Here is a 14,266-nt window from a genome sequence, read left to right on the forward strand (position 1 = left end):
ACCCATTGAGCCACCCAGGCGCCCATTATATAACCATTCTTATTTGATCATTTTGCCGTAGTTTTCTGGATAAGTATATACTTACTGCTTACTACCAACTCTCCTGATGAAGCCTCTCCAGATATTTGGTTTGGTTCGTATTTGTTGTCTAGGAGATTCTCCAGGCAGCGTCCACAGGGATGGTTTTCCCTGAGTTCTTCTATGTTCAAAACCATTCATCTATGATCTTTATTTCTGAGAGTCTGTTTGGTTGGTTATAAAACCCTTGGCTTACATTTTCCTCCTTGAGAACCTTCAATTGTCAGTATGTTACTTTGCTGCCTTCTTTCAAAGTCCAGTGACAATTTCCCCCCTTATAAATGACTTGGTGATTTTGCCTGGGTGCTCAAAGGACTTTAAAAAAGTCTTTAATAGTTTCACTTGGTATATTTCAGTGTTGGCCATTCTGAGTTGACTTTTCCAGGTATACCATGGACCTTTCTTTGCAACACATAGCTTTATGTCTTTCAGTTTATTCAGAAATACCGTTCTAGTTTTCATCTGTTCCATGAGCCTCTCTCTCTAGCATGCCTTCACTATCTGTAGGGGAAGTGGTCTGCTCAATATTTTCTTGTTTCTTATCATACCTTAATGTGAAATTTGACATATTTCCTTTCTGTTGCTCTCAGTTAAGTCAAATGGAAGGGGTGGGGCAGGGTAAATTTCCCAGCTTGGAGCCTCTGGAGTTCTCTCTCCTGTTGTTCTGACAAGGTGCTCTGATCTGTGGCCTTGGGCTTAGTGAGATGTACAGGCTCTGTTTTCCTCCCCTCCTTTTATCTGGATCTTCCCTGTCCTTGTCCTGTTCAACTTGGAGTGTACTTCCAGCGATTTTTCTCAATGAGGGCCTGTGTCCTGGAAGGGAGCTTTCCTTGGTTAGATTTGAGTTCAGGGGTTACAGACAGTAATAATGGCTGGTTGTCATGTTTCTCCCTTGGTCTCCCTCCCATGGGGAGCATGGTTGTGCTTGCTTCCTGCCCACTCCCAATGTGATACATCGCTCAGATATAGCAGAGGGCACTTGGAGGCGCCCTTTGTGATGGTCACCCCACCGTCCAGGGTCATCAGTATCCTGCAGGATGTCTAAATGGGCACATCTCAACTCTGAGAATGTCCCCCAGGTCCATGAAGGCTTGGCAGAATTGGGCAGGTGTGCCGGAGTTTGTGGTTTCGGACCATGGTGGTTTTCCCGTTTTCTCTGAGATAATGCCTTTCTTCTCTGTCTAACATTAGTCTTGTTGTTTGGTTTCAAGGTCACAGAGAGGAGGGTGAAGCAAAATAACTCCTACTCACCCATTTTCAGTTAGAAGCTGATTTCTATCTCATGCTACATGATCTAGTTTTTCTCTTCCCTCTCTTAATTGGAAGATATGCTTGTAAGTTTTTAATTCCTGTTTGTTACCTTTATGCCTTTAAACAATATGCTTCAAACACCCTTCTCAGTTTATCAACTTGAGGAATACATGTTTCAATATTCTTTTCTGAAAACACTCAACAATTGATGTTCTCCTCAATCTTCGATTTTTGGGGGCACCTGGGTGGCTCAGTGGGTTGAGCCTCTGCCTTCTGCTCAGGTTGTGATCTCAGGGTCCTGGGATCGAGCCCTGCATAGGGCTCTCTGCTTGGCAGGTATCCTGCTTCTCCCCCCCCCCCACCTGCTGCTCTGCCTACTTGTGATCTCTCTCTCTGTGTCAAATAAATAAATAAATAAAATTTTATAAAAATCTTTGATTTTCATGACCCTTTGGGAATTTTTGTTATTGTTGAAATATTGCTTTACATTGTTAGCTTTTCTTTCTAAATTTCTTAAAATTGTATTCAGTTTTGTAGTCATAGTTAATATGTGGTCAAAAGATTTTTAAACTTAATTATGTCTATATATACATATATATGTATGTATATATACATATACATATATATAGTTTATAAGTAAAGTTAAATACACAATGAAGTTTGTATTTAAATTCCAATCAGTTAACATACAGTGTAATATTAGTTTCAGGTGTATAATATACTGATTCCACACTTCCACATCACACCCGGGGCTCATCACAGCAAAGGTACTCCTTAATCCCCATCACCTGTTTAACCAGCCATCGTTCTCTGTAGTTAAGAGTGTTTCTTGGCTTGCCTCTCTTTTCTTTCTTTGCTCATTTATTTTGCTTCTTAAATCCCACATGAGTGAAATCACATGGCATTTGTCTTTCTGTCCTGACTTATTTTGCTTAGCATAATACTGTCTAGCTCCATCCATGTCCTTGCAAATGAGAAGATTTCGTTCTTCTTTATGACCAAGTAATATTTATATATAACAACTTCTTTATCTGTTCATCAGTTGATGGCCAGGTGGACTGTTTCCATAATTTCACTATTGTAGATGCTGCTGCTATAAACATTGGGGTGCACGTATCCCTTTAAATTAGTATTTTTGTATTCTTTGGGTAAATATCTAGTAGTGTAATTCCTAGATTGTAGGGTAATTCTATTTTTAACTGTTTGACAAGCCTCCATGATTTTCCATAGTGGCTGCACCAGTTTGCATTCGCACCAACAATGCAAGAAGTTCCTTTTTCTCCACATCCTTGCCAACACCTGTAGTTTCTTGTGTTGTTGATTTTATAGCCATTCGGATAGCTGTAAGGTGATCTCTCAGTATAGTTTTGATTTACATTTCCCTCATGATCAGCAATGTTGAGTATCTTTTCTGTGTCTATTGGCCATCGGTAGGTTTTCTTTGGGAAAATGTCCATTCATGTCTTCTGCCCATTTTTTGTGTTATTTGGTTTTTGAGTGTTGAGTTTTATAAATTCTTTACATATTTTGGAAACTAACCCTTTATTGGATATGTCATTCACAAATATCTTCTCCCATTCCGTGGGTCGACTTTTAGTTTTGTGATTGTTTCCTTCACTCTGCAGAAGCTTTTGACTTTGATGTAGTAATAGTTTATTTTTGCTTTTGTTTCCCTTGCCTCACAAGGCATATCTAGAAAGAAGTTGCTACAGCCGATAGACTTTATAATATTTAGAAATAGGTCTGTGCTTAACCGATTCCGTGCTACTGCTAATTTTGTTTATCTGGACTATCCCAAACCACGTGTTGTTCTAAGTGCTTGGACTATGTGAGTGAAGAAAAAAAGAGAAACAGAAATCCCTGGCCTCTGGAGTGGATGTACAATTAAGGGTAGCAAACAATAAACCTAATAAACGAGTAAATGAAATTGTATATTAGAAGAGAATAAATGCTGGACTGTGGAGATAAAAACAAAATAGGATAAGTGAGATCCAGGGTGCTAGGGGGGATGGGTTAGAATTTTATTTTATTTTATTTATTTATTTTTTTAAAGATTTTATTTATTTATTTGACAGGCAGAGATCACAAGTAGGCAGAAAGGCAGGCAGAGAGAGAGGAGGAAGCAGGCTCCCCGCTGAGCAGAGAGCCTGATGCGGGGCTCGATGCGGGGCTGGATCCCAGGACTCTGGGATCACGATCCGAGCCGAAGGCAGAGGCTTTAACCCACTGAGCCACCCAGGTGCCCCTGGGTTAGAATTTTAAATAGGGTGGTCATGGAGGGTCCTACTGAGAGATGACATTGAGAAAGCCCAAAGTAAGAAAAGGAGTTAGTTAAATCATGCCGAGGGGAGGAAGCAGCTGGAGCAAAGACCCGGAGGGGGAGCATATGCCCATTGTCTGGTGGCAGCGAGGATGCTGGGAGCTCTAGGGCAGGGCGGGAGACACGGTTGCAGGGTCAGGAGGACATGTGGGCGTGCCTGGTAGACCAGTGCCCAGACTGCACTTCACCCTGAGTGAGATGGGGAGCCACTGGAGGGCTCAGTTGAAGGTGTTACATGGTCACTGTGTCTGCCGTGTTGAGAGTGGACTGTAGGACTTGTTACGGGAAAGCCATGCACACTGTGTTGCTAGATGGAACCAACATGGTTTCATGCAGTGAACTTTCCATTAATGAGCACGTGATTACATTTAACTTTTAATTGGCTGGATTATGACCTTATTTTTCTAAAGGACTCTCGAGTGCTATACTCTTTGAGTTCCTTCCAGTTTTATAGTGACTTTTTGTTTCCTTTCAATGAGTGACATTTTAACTTGGTAAAGAACTCGTGAGTCCCTTCTTTCATTCAACACTCCATTGGCGTTGCTCTTTTGTCTTCCGTCACCGAACATCGTGCAGAAGACTGGAGGAGATTGTAGAGTCCAACTCGCGTCCCTCTTCTGGGGAATCTGCTGCTTCTTTTTCATTGTTGGCAGGTTATTCCTTTGCCCTTGAGCACCAGTTAACTTTGACCGGACGCATCCCATCTTGATCGCACTCTTACTGATTTTTCTGGGTATACCATGAGTGCTTTTCACTCCATGGATTGAGTTACTTAATTTCAGGGAAGTTTACCTTCACGGCATCCTTCATTTTCCCCCTCATACCGTTAGTTTTGCTGTGTTCTTCAGAAATAGCAATCGTCTGTATGTCACATCTCTATCTTTCATATTTAACGTCTTTCTGATCACTTTCATCCTTATTTTCCTCTATTCCATTTTCGCAAGTGAGTCTTCTATTTCACCGACTTTTCCAACATTTCTTGTTCTTCCTCATGTAACATTTGTTCATCATGTGATGGTGTGACTGTTTTCCTCTAATGGTGTCCTTTTCATCTCCTCCCGTTGTCTTACGAGCCTTTCCGTGATGCCCCTTATCTTTCCTGGGGGCAGAGGGGCGGGGAAACAGGGCCCTCGGGAGGACAGTTCTTGTTTCCGCCTCTCACTCAATTCAGAGAAATCTTTAACTCACTCAAGATCTAGAGAAGTATCATTTCTTGTAATCCTTTCTGAATTTTGTTCAGTGAATTCCTGTCTCTGGAAGATAGTCTTTTTTTTTTTTTAAAGATTTTATTTGACAGATAGAGATCACAAGTAGGCAGAGAGGCAGGCAGAGAGAGAGAGGAGGAAGCAGGCTCCCTGATGAGCAGAGAGTCCGATGGGGGCTCGATCCCAGGACCCTGAGATCATGACCTGGACTGAAGGCAGAGGCTTAACCCACTGAGCCACCCAGGCGCCCCTGGAAGATCGTCTTTATCTGTGTCGCCCAGGCCGTGAGGACATGCTCTACTTCCTTCACAGGTGGAATTTCCTTCTCTATTTTGGCTTTACCTGAAGGGGAGAGTAAGTACATATGACTTCTTTTATAAGAATACCAGTTAAAAATTGCCACTTTGCAATAAAATAGCAAAGAACAATATACAAAATTCAACATGTTCAACGGAGGATCTAGGTTAAAAAAAAAAAAAAAATTCCCCCTCTGCCTTTGTTCCCTGCTCCCTAGTTCTTAGTCCTGGAAAGAATAAAACTGTAGAATATATCCTTAGAGTGGAATTGCCTTGTCAAAGGACATATGCATTTGTAAATTTAATAGATAGCGCCATACTGCCCTCCACAGAAATTATCGATATATATCCTACTAGCAAAAAGTGAGAGGGCTAGTTTTCTCATACACTCACCAGCATGGTGATGTGTACCAAAGTTTTTAAGTTTTTGTCATACTGATAGGTAAAATGCATTTATAGTTTTAATTTGCATTTCCTTTATTAAAAGTGATGTTGAACTCCTTAGGTGTCCTTTCATTACTTTTACATCTTTCTATTTTGAGTTATTGGTGGTTTTCTTGGGTTTACAGGTATCCTTTGTGTATAGGAAAATTCATCTTTTTCTTTTCCTTTTTTTTCTTAGAGAGAGAGAGAAAGGGGGAGGGGCAGAAGGAGAGAGAAAGAATCTGAAGTGGACCCCACACCCAACCACATTTATTTACATGCTTTGAATTTATTCTGCTGATAAAAATAAGGACTTTTAAAAAAAAATTAAATTCAAGTTAGTTAGCACATAGTGTATTATCATTTCAGGTGCCCTCCTTAATACCCATCACCATTTAGCTCACCCCCTCCCAACTCCCCCCAACCTCCAGTAACTGTCAGTTTGTTCTCTATAGTTAGGAGTCTCTTATGGTTGGGCTCCTTCTCTGTTTTTATTTTATTTTTCCTTCCCTTCCCCTAGGCTCATTTGTATTATTTCTTAGATTCCACATATGAGTGAAATCATATGGTATTTGTCTTTCTAAAGAGGGACTTTTTAGGCACAATTTCAGAATCATAGAAACTTATCTTTGTTTTTATGATCCTGCAAGTTTGCTTACTGCTTTACTGAAATAGTGCATGGAAAAATATAGCACAGCATTTCCCCAGTAAGCACTCCGTATTTCTTTAAAACAATCATAATTTAAATTCTGTCTTAAACTTGCCAAATGCTGTTTTTAAAAATGTATGTTTATATAAGCATTTGTTTTAGTGCTTTTTCTTCCTTTGAAATTTTTCATTCATTTGTGAATTCAACAAATATTTATTGATCACCAGCTCTATGTTAAATAATGTCCTAGGTACTGATGATCAGTGAGAAATAAGAGACACCTTGCTCTTGCTGAGTTCATAATTTAGTGAGGAGAGAGGCAATAAATAAGAAAATTTCAGGTTGCAATCAGTTATTATGGAGAAAATAAAGCATGGTGGTATGAGCTTGGGGGCAATATCCAGTAGGAGGCCAAGGTAGTTATACTCAGAATTTGTTGCCAATTATTAGAGGGGTGATGTGGGACCATGGAAAAAGCCTGGACTTAGGTGAGATCCTGTGCAAATCGCAGGATTTCTATGTACAAGTTGTGTGAACTTGAGCAAATTGCATAACCTCCCCGAACCCTGTTTCCTCAACTACTCTGAGGAGAGAAAATAATACCTGGCCCATAGCGGCTTTTTTGAGAATTAAATGTGACACCGTAAACAAAAAATCCTAGAAAACTGTTTGACCTGTAGTCGTTGCTTTCAAAATAGTAGCTAAAGTGTTACTAGCTTAACCACCTTCTTCATTAAAATGTCAAAAAAAGAAGAAATTTCTCCACGATTTCATTAGTTTTAATATCTTGGGCCTAATAAGATATTTCAAAGAATGGCACCTTTAAATAGCCATTTGTGAACATTGTCACCATGGTAACTGCTAAAATAGGGACTTGCTGGTATCAGTGTATCCATTTCCATGAATTGTCATAGTTTAATGTTCATCTACTGTTGGTCAAATTTTGTGGAGGCCATAAAAAGCAGAAAAGGAACTACATTTGTATTGAACATTGTATTAAAACAAGTTTTAGTGGAACTGAAAGGTAATACATGAAAGAATCTAGATACTAAAATGGAGCTCTAGTACAGAAACACCAGCACTAGCACAGTTTCGTCTGTTCCACACTGAGGAATTTAACAGACTATGATTCAAAGGTATTTTACTATCTCATCCATACTACTAGAGATCAAGACAGGGGTCCGACTAGACCACAGACTGGGAGCAGCGCAGGGCCCCATTTAATAATAATACGTAATAATTTAATAATAATTGGCGCTATTGATGGGTACTTTCCATAGGAGAGATTCTGAGGACAAGCTGAAGTCACTCTTTGTCTACAGCCCGCCCAATCAAATGCCGTTCCAGGGAGGAGTAGGGGTTATGTGAGGTTTGGGAACAGGAAAGTAGGTAAGTCAGAATGGCAAAACTACAACAGGCTAGGGAGATGTAGCCGGGGTCTGCCTACAACAAGAGAAGGTAGGGAGGGCTAAGTAGCAACCCAGTGTGAGATTTGTTCCTCCAGGCGTCCCCTCGATATTCCTAACAGACAGTTTGTTGCTTACCTATTTGCCCTAGAGAAAGGACCGCAGTGGATAGCACCCTTTCTTTCTCCTTTTCCTTCTCTCTCAAGTCAAGAGGTCCCTCCTCTGGCCCAAGTCAATGGACAAGGAATTCTACCAAGACCTTTGTCACCTTTGTCCACCCAAATCCCCTACTCTGACTGCTCACTGTTGACTTCCTTTCCGGGTGAAATTTACTGGAGTAACCTGACCCTACTTCCTTTATCTTTCATTTTCTGCTTAATTCTGTGACCTTCTGACTCTGTCATTTTAGAAACTTTATTCTTGCTAAATTCAGCAATGACCTAGGGGTGTGTTCATCTACCTGCTGGACACTTCCAGCTAATTGTCTTGAGCATTTTCAACAGCATGAATTGAATCATTATCCACTTATGCGGTGTAATGATTTTAAGATTTATCCACCCATTCTTTGTACTTTTCCTTTCAAGAGGCAGAGTTTTTTTTTTATATTTATTTTTTAATTTTTTTAATTTTTATTTTTTTATCAAGAGGCAGAGTTTAAGTCTCCCCTGTCCTTGGACGTGGGCAGGCCTAGTGACCTTTTCTAACAGTTAGTGAAATAAGGCAGAAGTGATGGTGAGAGACTTCAAGGTCATTAGGGACATTGTGGCCTCCTCATAGCTCTCCTTCCTGGATCATTTGATCTGGGGGAAGCCCAGCGCTGTAACAGAAGGATATTTAAGCAGCCCTAGGAGGGGTTCACTGGGAAAGGAACTGACATCTCCTGCCCACCACCAGCACTTACTTGCCAGGCATGTGCGTGAACCCTGTGCGACTCCAGCCCCGGTCAAGCCTTCAGATGATGCGGCCCCTGCTGACATCCAGACTGCGGCCTCATGAGAGACCCTGAACTAGGAGCACCCAGCTGAACCTCTCCTAGATTCCCGACCCACAGAAACTGGGAGGTAATAAACGTTCGCTGTTTTAAGCTGCTAAATTTTGTGGGTAACTTGTTGCACAGTGATAGATAACCAGTACACATGGCCGACCTTCTGTTTTCCCAATCTCAGCAAATTGTGTCCAAACCAGGAGACTCCTCCTTCCTCCTCCAGATCCTACTGGTGATCAAGTCCTGTTATTTCCATGGAGGTATCTTCTTGATTCCACCTCCTTTGAATTTTGCTGTCAGTCTCTAAATGGTTATTTCTCATCAAAGGTGTTTAAATTGTCTGTTGGCAGGTTCCTTGCCTCCGATCGCACTCCCTTATATTTGTCCTCCACACTGACATCAGAGCAGTCATTCCGAAATGCAAGCCTGGTCATTTTGCTTCTTTACTGAAATTGTTCTCACCAGCTAAGGGTTACTACATCCAAGCACCTCAGCAAAGGCAGGTAAAGCGGTTTGAGGTTTGCTCCCCATCTTGCTTTCCAGCTTGATCTCCTGTCTCTCATGCAGGAGGAAGTTCGCCATCACAAAATGCTTGTTTATATTGCTTTGCAGCATTTCTGTGTAGTTTCAAAGGATGCAATAATATACGGAAAATTTATTCAATTTGTAATGGAAACTGTCAACCGCTGGGGAAGTTGAACTGGTGGAGACTTAACTACTTAAAGTTTGTTCACGTCGGGTTATTCTAAAACATTCTAGCATTAAAAAAAAAAAAGTAGGCAGAGAAGCAGGCAGAGAGTGAGAGGGAAACAGGCTCCCCGCTGAGCAGAGAGCCTGAAGCAGGGCTCAATCTCAGGACCCTGGGATCATCACCTGAGCCGAAGGCAGAGGCTTTAACCCACTGAGCCACCCAGGTGCCCCTAAATATTGATTTCTAACCTATACTCTGGAGGCCAGTCATTTGAGATCCTAGAAATTGCCTTTTTGGCCTTCTCAGTGTCAGGAAGATATAGTTTTATATTGTGCCTCATTTCTGATATCCACGTGAGTGCCTTTTGCCTTAACAGGCAGTGGATTCCAGAGCAGAAAGCAAACCCCGGTACTCCCTGTCCTACCGCACACTGAAAAGACAGACTGTGACTGCGGTTTGATTCAAAATGTTTATCCTTTTTTCAGTGCCAAACGAAGATCAGATTATTTAGATCATTGGCCGTTCTAGGGAAGAACAGCCGTGGTGTCGATTGGTACCCAGTGTCTTCATTCTGTGTCGCAGCGCTTCTCTTCCTGGCTGCCCACGCGACAGGTCCCTGGGCTCCTTCTCCCCTGCGTGCCTCTGCCCTTGAATTTGAACCTCACACATGGAAGGCCCTGATTCATCCACAGAGGTTCCAGTCAGTGGTAAACCGAAGTCACCCGGCAGCCCACACGTAGGCTCACTCTCCCCCGTGGCTTGTGCCACTGGCATTCCTTGAGGTCCGGTGCATTTTTTGACGGAGAAATTTTGCTAATATCTCATTCTGTGTTCTTGCTGACCAACATACCCGTGTGTTTTGGGGGCTCTTCCTGAAGAGGTTTCATTAGTGTGTGTCTGAATGTGTTTTATCTCCGAGGAGGGCAGCTTTAAGCGACGCCGCGGGAGTTTTGTTCTTTTCCTTTGGGGACGAATGCGTCAGTTTTGCACTGGGAAACCTTATTTCGCCCTTGAGGCAGAGCTCGTGTGGTTTACCAAAGAGGCCATTGTACGTTGAAAGTGACATGGAAGGCGTTTGTGGCTTACTGCCACTCCTTCCCAAGCTTCGTCAGAGCAGTGAAATGCTCTATAGCTTTAGGAGAAAATGGGTGAATGGTCCAATAAACTCCCAATTTTTCAGCCTTTGCGGGTGTACCTCCTATTTGCACTCCCCTTTCTTAAGTGCCTATGTGGGATGGCACTCGACCTACAGGACACGCGTCTTCCACCTCGCCTCTTAATCCTGTTCAGTAGTGATCTTACCATTGTTAAGAGTCATATTTTTTCTTCTTCTTTTTTTTTAAGATTTTTATTTATTTATTTGACACAGAGAGATCACAAGTAGGCAGAGAGGCAGGCAGAGAGAGTGAGAGGGAAGCAGGCTCCCCGCTGAACAGAGAGCCCGATGCGGAACTCGATCCCAGGACCCTGAGATCATGACCTGAGCCGAAGACAGAGGCTTAACCCACTGAGCCACCCAGGCGCCCCAGGAGTCATATTTATATCACTCGCAACCTGACCTTTACATTTCGTTGAACCACTTTGCTATGTTAATTTTCCTGAACATATATAATGCTACAAAGTAGAAAAAGGTGAAAATTGTGAATTTTTTAAAAAAGATCTTATTCATTCATTTGAGAGAGAGAGTACAGGGCGAGGGAGAAGCAGACTCCCCACAAAGCAGGGAGTCCTACGTGGGGCTCGATCCCCAGACCCAGGATCATGACCTGAGCCAAAGGCAGATGCTCAAGCAACTGAGCCACCCAGGCACCCCCCAGAATTGTGAATTTTAACAACTATAAATACCAGCACATGAGTATGATGACAATATATTGTGAAAATGTAGTAACAAGACTACCAAGATGAACCACATTCTTTTAATTGAACGTCAGCTGCAGAAAGATGACCAGCACAAGTCTAAATTCCGAACTTCCTGATTATATTTAGAATATAACAGGATTTCAGTGAAAATAATTTTACATTTCAAACTTATGAAATATATGTGAGCAGAATTGTTTCATTTGCTTCTTCTGAAATCGAAATTCCCAGAGTACCTTCTGATATTCTTTACTTCCATTTTTCTTTCATTTACTAAGTGTTCTGTTCTGGGCACTCTGTAAGGGCCCAAGGGTTATGCATTGATTAGAACAGAGTTTTTGTCCCCAGGAAGCTCATGTTTTAGTACATTCAGTTTTGGTATCATACGCAGTCTGCACTTGGTTGCTTATTTTTCTGTTTCTCCTTTTCTATACCCATGTTTCAGATCCATAAACTGTTTTACGATCTATCTCCTTATTTCAAATTACTTTGTTCTCCGATCTTAAACATACAATAAATACTTCGGTATCAATTCTAGTGCATATGGATTTAGGAATTCCACTGTTCAAATTTCAGATATAAAACAAAAAAAACACATTCTTAAAAAATTCAAATATAGAAATAGAGTAAAATATGAAAAGCCCCCTGTACAATCTCCACTCCAGCTGCCTCCCGGAAACCATATACACAAATGTGTGAAAGTGCGTATTTCCCACATTTTTGCTGACACTTTGTATCCCTTTCAAATATATTAGCCCATGAGATGGACTTTAAAACATGACATTGATTTAGTTCATGTTTGTTGGATACTAGGTGGACTAAGCATCTTTTCACATTTTTATATTTTTCCTTTTGTGAATTGCCGCTTCTTATCCTTTGCCTTTTCTCTGTGTGACTGTTTGTTTCTTCTTGAGTTAATTTTGGTAATCTGTGTTTTCCTAGAAAATTATCTGTTTCGCCTAGTTTACAAATCCATACATGTAATTACATCCTCTCTCTTGTTTTTAATTTCAGTTTTTTTCATCTTCTAGACCATTCTAAAAAATGTTTTCGTTTCATTAACTGCTGCTTTTTTCTGTATTCATTTCTTCTTTCCACTTACTGTGGATTTCGGGAAGGCCCTCTCTGTATACCAGGGAAGGTGGGACCAGAGATCAAAGGTGGTTGTTCGGGGTTTGGAAAATTACTGTTGACATCATTCTTCCCCACCATGCCATCACAAATATAGCTCAAAATCAGCAAAGAAACATGAGTCAGGGGACTTCTGGGTGGCTCAGTGGGTTAAGTGTCTGCCTTCGGCTCAGGTCTTGGTCTCAGGGTCCTGGGATCGAGCCCCACGTTGACTCTCTGTTCGGGGGGCAGTCTGCTTCTCCCTCCCCCTCTGTCCCTCCCCCAGCTCGTTCTCTCTCTGTCTCTCTCATAAGTAAATAAAATCCTAAAAAAAAAAAACAACCCAAAAACAAACAAAACACGAGACGGGAATCAGACTGCTAGAGACTGGAGATCAGCTTTGTTAATGCTAAGGCTGACTTGGAGAAGGCTTGACCCATACTCCCAGTCAAGCTAATGATCCTCCCTTCTGAATTAAACTTGTCCAAGATATCTTTTTTTTTAAGATTTTATTTATTTATTTGACTGAGAGCGAGATGGGGGAGAGAGAACACAAGCAGGGGGAGTGGGAGAGGGCGAGCAGGCTTCCCGCTAAGCAGGGAGCCCGATGTAATGCGGGCCTCCATCCCAGGACCCTGGGATCATGACTTGAGCTGAAGGCAGACACCTAACGACTGAGCCACCTTGCTTGACCAAGATATTCTGAAACATACATGCTTTTTTGGGAAAGGTTCAACAGGAAGCAAGTTAGAGTTAAATAAATCAATTGCTCAGAGATACCTAGGGCCACGTGGCCTCAGGCAGGTTCTGTCTTTTTTTTTTTTTTTAAGATTTTATTCGTTTATTTGACAGACAGAGATCACAAGTAGGCAGAGAGGCAGGCAGAGAGAGAGAGGAGGAAGCAGGCTCCCTGTGAAGCAGAGAGCCCGATGTGGGGCTCGATCCCAGGACCGGGACCACGACCTGAGCTGAAGGCCGAGGCTTTAACCCACAGAGCCACCCAGGCGCCCCAGGTTTTGTCTTTATAGTTCCACTGGGAGACCCAGGTCGGCAACAACGAATGTATGATTTGGCAGTCCCTGATTTGGTGGCTGCCTGAGCAGGGCCCTAGTAAAGACATCCCGGGGACTGGTGGGGAACATGGTGGAAGGATCTTGGGGTTCGAATGGGAGGTGGGAGACAGTGAGTCTGGCAGGGGAGGGAAAGAACTAGAAACCGGGGAGCACACTAGGCCGGAGGGAGTGTGGTGGTGGGACAGCCAGAAGAAGAACAGAGGTCTGAGAGGCGTCGTTCAGATTCAGAATCCTGGTGGCGGCAGCGTCGCTGGTGGGCATGTCCCCAAGTGTGATGGAAATTGTGAGGGACTGAGGCTGAGTCATTGTTCAGACTCTCTGGGGCTCTTGTTCTTTCCCAAAATTAGTTTCACATCTGCTTGGAAACCAAAAGAGTCGCTGCTTTCCTATTCCTGGCTGATTAGACAAATTCAAACATATGCACAGCCTCGCTCGGCATTCTCGCTCCGCTCGGGAGGGAAGCGAGGTGTGGACGGCACGCGTGCTGCTCCACGCAGAAGGTGGTCAGTGCGGGGGTGCGGGGGGTGGGAGGACAGCAGGGAGGGGCCCTCTCCAGAGCCAGACCCACCTCTTGGCTGCAAGACCTCTCAGGATTCAGGCGTGTGAATTAACCTCGCACTCCAGGAGGGCCTTTTAAAAAGAAAATGCATCCGCGTATGGTCACGTGTAAGCCCACAAACTTCTTGGCCCTAGCCATGCGTTTGCAGAAGGAGCCTCCGCTTCATGTTTTCTTGGGGGAGGATGTGATGGACCTCGCCGCAGAGCTCAGAAGAAGGCCAACTTCCCTAACCACCACTTGCCCAGTACGCTGTGCCTCCCTCTGTAATTACTTCTCCCTGTGTAATTTCTCCCAGTGAAATGTTATGCTTTAGAACTAGATTAAAAAGTCACCGAGAAAGATGGTTAGGTTACCATAGAAGTC

The 14,266-nt window shown here is 42.7% G+C and overlaps 1 protein-coding gene across 5 annotated transcripts in view; it reads left to right on the forward strand.

The window, feature by feature from the left end:
• SPECC1 (sperm antigen with calponin homology and coiled-coil domains 1) overlaps positions 1-14,266 on the forward strand; it is a 268,950-nt gene that overhangs the window by 31,329 nt on the left and 223,355 nt on the right. Inside the window, exon 1 of one of the 5 annotated variants that reach the window (XM_045985034.1) lies at positions 8,672-8,689. The exons of 1 other annotated variant lie outside the window; for it this stretch is intronic. The gene's annotated coding sequence lies outside the window, so the exon portion shown is untranslated. Of the gene's footprint in view, positions 1-8,671; positions 8,690-14,128; positions 14,148-14,266 lie in introns of those variants that run through there. 3 more of the 5 variants (XM_045985031.1, XM_045985032.1, XM_045985038.1) reach the window with 3 other exon arrangements.

Source organism: Meles meles, chromosome 18 (genome assembly GCF_922984935.1).
Source record: "Meles meles chromosome 18, mMelMel3.1 paternal haplotype, whole genome shotgun sequence".
Classification (NCBI taxonomy): Eukaryota; Metazoa; Chordata; class Mammalia; order Carnivora; family Mustelidae; genus Meles; species Meles meles.